We start from the raw sequence: 8,941 nt of genomic DNA on the forward strand, positions 1-8,941 counted from the left end.
CTGTTTTCATCCCTCTCCTATTATATTGTTCTGTCAAATCTATTCTCCCCTGGGTACCTTGCAATTTGTTTCATTTCTGAGATTATGTTCTTTTCTATTTCTTTCCTGAATTTAGTAAATACTCATTTTGCATCTACTGTTTCTGTTTTGTCCACTTCCCGTCTGAGCTTCCAAATTTATGATTTGAGGTGGGGGTTTTTTTCCCTCCTATCTGCAAATATTGGTTTAAGGAAGTTTAATTCAAGTCAGGGTGTTCTGTAATCGTTTTTGCTCTCCTTCACCATTGGTTTTGGAGAGAATTTTATCAGCTGAAAATATTTGGACTCTCATTTTCTGTTTTATCATAGGTTTGTATAGATGTTGGCTTCCATTTTCTATTTTAAATATCTGATGTCTTTCTCAAGCAGGACTTATAGGTAGTTCTATGTAGACAAGGGTAAAGCACTCTCAGTTTCAGGTCAAGAGTGTCCTCTTCTGGAGCGCCTGGGTGGCACAGCGGTTAAGCATCTGCCTTCGGCTCAGGGCGTGATCCCAGTGTTATGGGATCGAGCCCCACATCAGGCTCCTCCGCTGGGAGCCTGCTTCTTCCTCTCCCACTCCCCCTGCTTGTGTTCCCTCTCTCGCTGGCTGTCTCTATCTCTGTCAAATAAATAAATAAAATCTTAAAAAAAAAAAGAATTAAGAGTGTCCTCTTCTGTAAGTAAAATGAAGTGGTTTTAATAGGTTTCCTATGTTTCTATAGAACCCTTAATTTCTTCTGCCCCTCACTTCCTTATTTTCCTTCACCATCAACCATCCAGGAGATTCTTCTCCCTCCAAGTCATCTCTCTCCCACAAAACTGACTTCTCATAAGATTGCCACCTTTGGTCTCATACTCTCAAGCCCCTTTATTCAACTCCCCAATAGACAGCACTCTGGTCCTTCAGTATTTCCCCACTCAGGTGAGATTCATACTTTCCAGGGCTGATTCTGTCTAAGCTCTACCACCATTAGACCTTGCTGCAATCTCCTCTTTTCCCTGTGGTGTCCACCTAACTCTGCCCGAGCGAAGCCCCTGGAGCTGGCTCTGTTGGTTTCAAATGCTTTTTCTGCACTGATGGATACATGCTCCCGTGGTCTTTCTTCTTCAAACTGTTAGTAGAGTGGATTATATTGGCTTATCTTCAGTGCCTTGCATTCCTAGGACCATTTATTTTTTATGTATTGCTGGCTCCAATCTGTTTTTTGTCAAGGATTTTTGCATTTATGTTCATGAGGGATATTGATCTATAGTTTTCCCGTACCATGTGTCTGGTTTGGGCATCAGGATTGAGTTAGACTCATAAAATTAATTGGGAAGTGTTTGTTCTCCTCTATTCTCCGGAAGAGATTATATGTCAAAAGATTCATTTGATTTCTTCTTTAAACACTTGGTAGAATTTGCCCGTGAAATCTTTTGGGTCTGGAGTTCTCTTTTTCAGACGGTTTTTAACTATAAATTCAATTTCTTTAATAAATATAGGACTATTCAAGTTACTTTTTTCTTCTTGGATGAGTTTTTAGTGGTTTGTGGCTTTCGAGGATTTAATTCGTTTTATCTAAGTTGTCCATTTATTTTGTAAAGTTGTTCATATTATTATTCCCTTATTAGTCTTTTAATGTGTGTGAGGTCTGTTGCAATAATTCATTTCTCATTCCTGATACTGATAATATGTGTCTTCTCTTTTTTTTCTTAGTCAGTCTACCTAGAACTTTGTCAATTTTATTCATTTTTTCAAAGAATCAGCTTTTTATTTCATTTTCTCTATTTTATTTTCAATTTCATTTAATTTTGCTTTTGTCTTTATTATTTCTTCCTTCTGCTTGCTTTGGGTTTACATTTCTCTTCTTGTTCCAGTTTCTGAAAGTGAAAGCTTAGATTGTTGATTTGAAATCTTTCCTCTTTTCTAATATAACCATGTAATGCTATCAATTTCCCTGTAAGCATTGTTCAAGCTGCATTTCACAATTCTGGTATGTTTTCTTTTTATTCCGTTCAGAATATTTTCTAATTTCCGTAACACTTTCCTTTTGACCCGTGAGTTATTTAAAAGTGTGTTTTTTTAAGTTCAAAGTGTTTAGAGATTTTCCAGTTATCTCTCTGCTATAATTTTCTAGTTTGATTTCATTGTGATCAAATAACATACTTTGTATGATTTCAGTCATTTTTAAATTGTTAAGACTTGCTTTATGACTCAAAATGTGGTCTTCTTTAATGTAAGTTCTTTGCACACTTGGAAAGAATTTGTTTTCGACTGGGTTTTGATTGAATGTTCTATCGCTGTCAATTAGTTCTAGTTGGTTTATGGCTCAGCTCTTGTATATGCTTGCTATTTTCTATTTACCTTTTCTGTTAATTACAGAGCAAGGAATAGTGAAGTCTCTACCTGCAACTGTGGAGTTTTCCACTCTCCTTTCAGCTTAATCAGATTTTGCCTCATGTATTTTGAAGTCCTGTTACTAGGTGCATACACACTTAGGATTGTTATAGGATTGTTATACTTTCTTGATGAACTGGCCCTTTTATTGTGATGTCCTGGGTCCCTTTATCCCTAGTAATTTTCTTTGCTCTGAAGATTACTTTGTTCAATATTAATGTAGCCACTCCAGCTTTCTTTTGATTGGTGTTTACATGATGTATCTTAATTTTTTTAACTGCTTTATTGAGATATAATTCATGTATCATAAATTCACCTATTTAAAAAGAATACTGTTCAATGGTTTTTAGTATATATGTCTTAGTCTTTTAATCTATCTATATCATTATATCAGTATAATTGCAGGCAGCATATAGTTGTATCTTGGTTTTTTAAATCCATTTTGATGGGACGCCTGGGTGGCTTAGTCATTAAGCGTCTGCCTTCGGCTCAGGGCGTGATCCCAGCATTCTGGGATCGAGCCCCGCATCAGGCTCCTCCGCTGGGAGCCTGCTTCTTCCTCTCTCACTCCCCCTGCTTGTGTTCCCTCTCTCACTGGCTGTCTCTCTGTCAAATAAATAAAATCTTTAAAAAATAAATCCATTTTGATCATCTCTGTCTTTTAATTGGGATGTTTAATCCACTTAGATTTAATGTAATAATTGATATCTTTGAATTTAGGGCTGTCATTTTATTATTTATTTTCTGTTTGTTCTCTCTGGTTTTTGTTCCTCTGTCTCCTCTTTCCTTTTCTCTTTGGGTCATTTAAACATTTTTTAGTATTCCATTTTAATTTATTGAATTTTTTACTGTATCTCTTTGATAATTTTCTGGTGATTTCAACTTACATACTCAACTTTTCACTGTCTACTTTGGACAGATACTTTCTACCTTAAATGTCCATTTAAGTCCCTTTATCCGCCCTTCTTTATATTATAGCTGTCTTACACATTAGATCTACATTGAAAACGTCATCAGAAAAGTCATAATTTTTGCTTTCAACTGTCAATCATATTTTAGAAAACTCAGGAGAAGGTGAGCAGTCATTTACCCAGATATTTACCATTTCTGTTGTTTGTCCTTCATCCCTAATGCTCCAAGTTTCCCATGGTATCATCTCCCTTCCATCTGAAGAACTTCTTTGAGTATATATTTTAGAACAGGTGTGCTGACAACAAAGGCTCTTAGTTGTCTTACATCTGAGGATATCTTTATTTCACCTTTAATCCTAAAGGATAATTTCTCTGGGTATAGAACCCTGGGTTGGTGGATCTTTCCTTTCAGCACTTCCAAAATGTTATTTCATTTCCTTTTAGCCTTCATAGTTTCTGATGAGATATCAACAGTCATTCAAATATATGTTATCCTATAGATAAAGCACATTTTCTCTGACTACTTTCCAGATTTTCTTCTTCGTCTTTAGTTTAAAAACATCTGATTACATTTGTAACCAAACATTTGTACCTGGGAGGTGATGTTTTTGAGTTGATCCTGTTTGAGGTTTGCTGAGTTTCTTGAACCTATAAATGTGGGAAGTTGTCAGCCATTATTTCTTTATTACTATTTCCTGAACTGCACTCTCTCTCCACTCCTTTGAGGACTCTAAAGACATGAATATTTGACATTTTACTATTGTCCCACAGGGCCCCTGAGATTCTGTCCAATTTTTCAATTTTTTTCTCTCCATTGTTCAGATTGAATAATTTCTACTGATCTATCTTTAAGTTCACTATTTCCTCTGTCATCTCTATTCCATTATTGAGCCCATCCAGTTATTTTTAAATTTTGATTATTGTATTTTCCAGTTCTGTATTTTCCATTTGGTTCTTCTTCAAATCTTCTGTTTTTTATTGAGACTTTCTATTTTTTCATTCATTTCAAGAGTGTTCATACTCACTTCTTAAAGTAGAAGCTTTAAAGTTGTGTTCTGATCATTTCATTATCTATGCTTTCTTGGGGTTGATGGCCGTTGATTGCCTTTTTGCTGTGAGTTGGGATTTTTCTAGTTCTTCATATCCCAAGTCACTTTCAACTGTATCCTGGACATTCTGAATACCATGTTATACGACTCTGGGTCTTGTTTAAATACTAAGAAGAATGTTGATTAAAAAAGTATATATTAGCAGACAAATGATTGAAGCGAGGTTCAACCACAAGCTTCAACCTACTCTTTGTAGGCTCTGGTTCCAATATCAGTTCAATTTTCAAAGCCTTTCACAGTGCTATTCAAATGTGTCCTACATGTGCAACACCAGTCTGAAAACTGGGTGCTGGTCTGCCCCATAGTTCAGTTCTCAAAATCTTTCATATTCCGTCTAGCATCAGATCGACACATGCACAGTTTGGAAGTGACCCCAGAGGTTTACACACAAAGTTATGGAATTGCTCTCTGGTGCTCTCTCCTCTCCACAATCACCCCAAAACTTCCTGGCTCCCTGGGTCCTCTCATCCCAGTTCCCAGCCAGAAATCTGGGGCTTTAGTTTCTCAGCTTTGTTATGCCCTTCTTATGACCACATCTGTGTCTGGGACTAGACAGTGGGAGGACAAAGAGAGAAGACAGCAACAGGAATTTGCTCAAGCTCTCGTGTTCACATGTCTTCTAATAGAAGATTTTCTTTCCCTCAGGATTTTAGGTATCTACTTGCTGATGCTACCCTCACCACTGCCACTACTGCTACTGCAAGACTGATGGGACTGGCATAGGTGAGATCGAAAAAAGAAAAAAGAAACAGGGAAAACTTCCTTCTCCCTCTGATTCTTAGGAGTCCCTTTCCTAGTCTTCAGGCCAGAAAGAAAACTCTATTTGCTCTCTTGAAGCTCTTTCTGCATATATGTGGTACACGCTTCTAGATTTCAGGCTGCCTTTGAGTCCAGGCCAGCCAATACTGGAGGGAAAAAATGAGAAACTCAACGCAATTCGGTTGTACTTCAAATTCTTGTTTCTTTCTCTGATCTATTAACTACCATTTACTTTTCAATGGTCCACACATTCTGTCCAGGGATTATAAATGCATTCAGAGGAGACAAAGCAGATTGTGTTTACTCCATCTTTCCCAGAACCAATCTTTCATCTATTAGGCTTCCCTTCCAATTGCTTGTCATTTCTAGAAATTCTATGTGGTTCTTTTTCAGAATCATTTGATCAGTTTTGATACTCTCTCATTTTTTTGTCATACGTTCAATCATTTCTTTAATTATTTTAAACAAACCACACATAATTATTTTACATTCTATAACAGATAATTTCAATATCTTCAGTCAGTGTTGCTGTTGGTCTGATTCAGCAATGTTGTTTTCTGCTGACTCTCATTTCATGTAGCTTATTTTCTCTTCTGTTTAATGATTTTTTTTTTTTTTAGTATGACCTCCTGTTCCTTGGAAGTTTATGTGTGAGAATTCTTTGAAGCCTAGATTTAAAATGTGTTTCTCCAGGGAGCATTTGCAATCGCTTCATCAGGCATCTGGGGAATACTTTAAACTTCATTTTTTACTTAGGTTTTGTTTTGTTTTTTGAGCAGGGGAATGCAGGGGCAATAGGCAGGGTGAATTCTGGCACCAGACCCACCCGAAACTGGGCTTATCCTAGAGATTCTCAGGAAAGACCTTTCTTTCTTCTGCTCCAACTCCAGTGAAGACAGAGGCAGGCAAATCTCTGTGGACACTCTTTCTCCCTAGTTAACTAGTCCTCTGGGATCTTAGCTGTATATAGAGGTCTTCTCAACTATTTCCTAACTTGCTTATGCCCCAGGAATTATCTTCTATGCCATGAGCTATATAGCCTGCTAAACCCAGACTTTGGATCACTAGGAATAGGCAGATATCCTCTGGGCAAATGCTAGCTCCAAAATGTATTTACCTCTACGGACTCAAGATTTCTGGATGCTTCTGAACACTGACTGACATTTCCCTTATTTTTTGCCATCTAAGCAATGTTGTTAAAACTATATTTTTAGGGGCGCCTGGGTGGCACAACGGTTAAGCGTCTGCCTTCGGCTCAGGGCGTGATCCTGGCGTTATGGGATCGGGCCCCACGTCAGGCTCCTCCGCTATGAGCCTGCTTCTTCCTCTCCTGCTCCCCCTGCTTGTGTTCCCTCTCTCGCTGGCTGTCTCTATCTCTGTCGAATAAATAAATAAAATCTTTAAAAAAAAAAAACTATATTTTTAAAAAATGTATTCGGCATTTTAGATGTTTTGTCCCAGGGGATATTTCTCTACATATCTACCGGAAATGGCATCTTTGATTTCTGATAGGGGAATTCATCCAGACCGTAATGATTATGATAGCTAATGAACTTAGTTTTATTTCTCCCACCTAATTTCATATTTACTACTGATCATATTTTTCCTCCCTCTTTCTCCTTTCCCTTTGCTGGCTTGGTCAAATTTCTTTTTATTCCTTATGTCAAACCCCACAACCACCATCATGGTCACTTGTTTATTTAGAAATTCTACCCTCTTTTCAATTTTGCTGCCAGTTTTGTTCGTTCACTTCCCCCTATCCTTTTAGAAGATCTTTAGAATACTTTCATTCTCCAGGCTACAAAACATCCTTTCCCCTCCACGGATTTGCCAATAGTTTAGATCACCACTGTCCAAAAGAACTTTCTGCAATGATGGAAATGTGCTATATCTGCCCTGTCCAGTACAGTAGCCACTAGCCAGGCATGGCCATTGAATGCTGCAAAAATGGTGGGTGCAACTGAGGAACTGAATATTGAATTTTATTTAATCTTAATCAGTTTAAATGCAAGGAGACAAATGTGACTAGTGGCTACCATACCGGACAGTGCAAACTTCCCTGCTTCATTTCTGACTCTTGATAGGTCTTCCTTTACAGGATGGCCTTTCAAGAATCCCCATTTAAAACAAATTAATCATGTCCTCATTCATTTAGATTTAGCTAACTATCCATTCCTTCCTACTGTTTCCTGTATACTTTTTCATCCCCTTTTTTGTTCATCCCCTATTTTAAGATCTCTCTTCTAACCCAGATTCCATTTGGTTTGAGAATTTCAATACCTTGTCTCACCTGTGTGAACCTGTACATATTTCTTTTTTGAGCCCTCATTTTACTTGGACGGAGGACACCTAATCTTAGTGAAGGCTATACCTCAGCTCTTGGACGGGGGTGGGAATTACGTAGTACTGAGGTGAGGTAGGAGGAACACGAGGGAGATCCATTTCTTGGTCATCCGTCTTGCTGTTCTTCCCTAAGACATCTAGACATCAGACACTGGCGCCCACTGATGATGTACGGTCTCCTTCTGGGCTGCACCTCAGCCTCTCTGGGTCTTCCTGCCCTCTGTGCCTTGTCTGTGCCACACTCTTGGGCATATCAGAAACACATTCCTGAGTCCACCCCACTGCAGGCTACAGGAATCCCTCCTGGGCACCCAGAAACCTTCTGCTGCTCCTGGCAATTCTGGGAGGCTGCATCAGGCCCATCTCCCTGGGTGTACCCATTGGACAACTTCCATTTCCACTCCACCACCTGTTGTGGTACAAGGAGGTCCAGGCTCCTCCCACCTCTTTGGCTGCACCAGGGGTCCAAGGCCTCTCCCTCTTTGGATCCCCAGACCTAACTGGGGGATCCATCCTTTTTTCTCACTTCCCCTATGATTCCTCTCCCTCCCCAGCTCATGGAATCTTTCTTTAGTTGGGGGGGAGGAGGGGCAAATAGGGAATGAGTAGCAAAGAGTGGACCTAAATCCAGATAATCAGACATCTAAGACAGGCTCCTCCCAAGCCTGCAGTGAGTGTTCACACAGTAGAATGCATCCTGCCTGTGCAGAAATGCCTGGGAACCCTTCGGAGCAGAGACTTACCTGCTAGGTGAGGAATACTTGATAAAAGCTGAATGGATGAGGTTGAGGCCACCCAGGGAGGAGGTCTGCAGTGCATTCTCACTCTTCATGCATGGTTGAGTCCCCACTGTGGGCCAGACACCAATCACTGGTTAGCCCATTAGCCAGGGTGCTGTGAGAGGTGGGGCTGGGGAAGAGGTGAGGGATAAGGGATATTCCATGAGCATGCCCCCAGCATACTGCCTGTATGCCAGTAATGCTGTAATGCCAGATGTCATGCTCAGAGCTTTCCATGCATTCTCCTATTGAATCATCACAACACCTTTTAGAGAACAAAAGAGAAATTCTCCTTCCTTCCCATTTTATAGATAGGCAGATTGAGGCTTCGAGAGATTACATAACTCGCCCAAGGTCACACAGCAAGTAACTGGAGAAGCTGGATTCAAATCAGTTCAAAGGTTGAGCCCCCAACCTGCATACCACATAGCCTCTTCCGCACCGGTTCAGTGGGATGTCTTGACAAATGAGGGAAACACCCTAAAGAGGAAAGGAACTTGCTCGAGTTAGTGGAAGAGCCACATCTGAGCCCAAAAGTAGAGCCTGGGCTATTTACCTGCAGTGTCCCCAGCTACCAGGGGCTTCTAGGCTAATGGGAAGACAGATCCCTGTGTTCCCGCCCTGGGGTGGTGGCCACGGGGTA

The 8,941-nt window shown here is 39.8% G+C and overlaps 1 long non-coding RNA gene across 1 annotated transcript in view; it reads right to left on the reverse strand.

Moving 5' to 3' along the window:
- Positions 1–8,466, reverse strand: part of LOC148107599 (uncharacterized) — a 58,749-nt gene extending 50,283 nt beyond the window's left edge. The window contains exon 1 of the long non-coding RNA XR_015722052.1: positions 8,263–8,466. This is a non-coding gene — a long non-coding RNA (uncharacterized LOC148107599). The remainder of the gene's footprint in view (positions 1–8,262) is intronic.
- Positions 8,467–8,941: the final 475 nt, after the last annotated feature.

The sequence above is a fragment of the Ursus americanus genome, chromosome 28, assembly GCF_024610735.1.
Source record: "Ursus americanus isolate L20-20 chromosome 28, mUrsAme1.1.p, whole genome shotgun sequence".
Classification (NCBI taxonomy): domain Eukaryota; kingdom Metazoa; phylum Chordata; class Mammalia; order Carnivora; family Ursidae; genus Ursus; species Ursus americanus.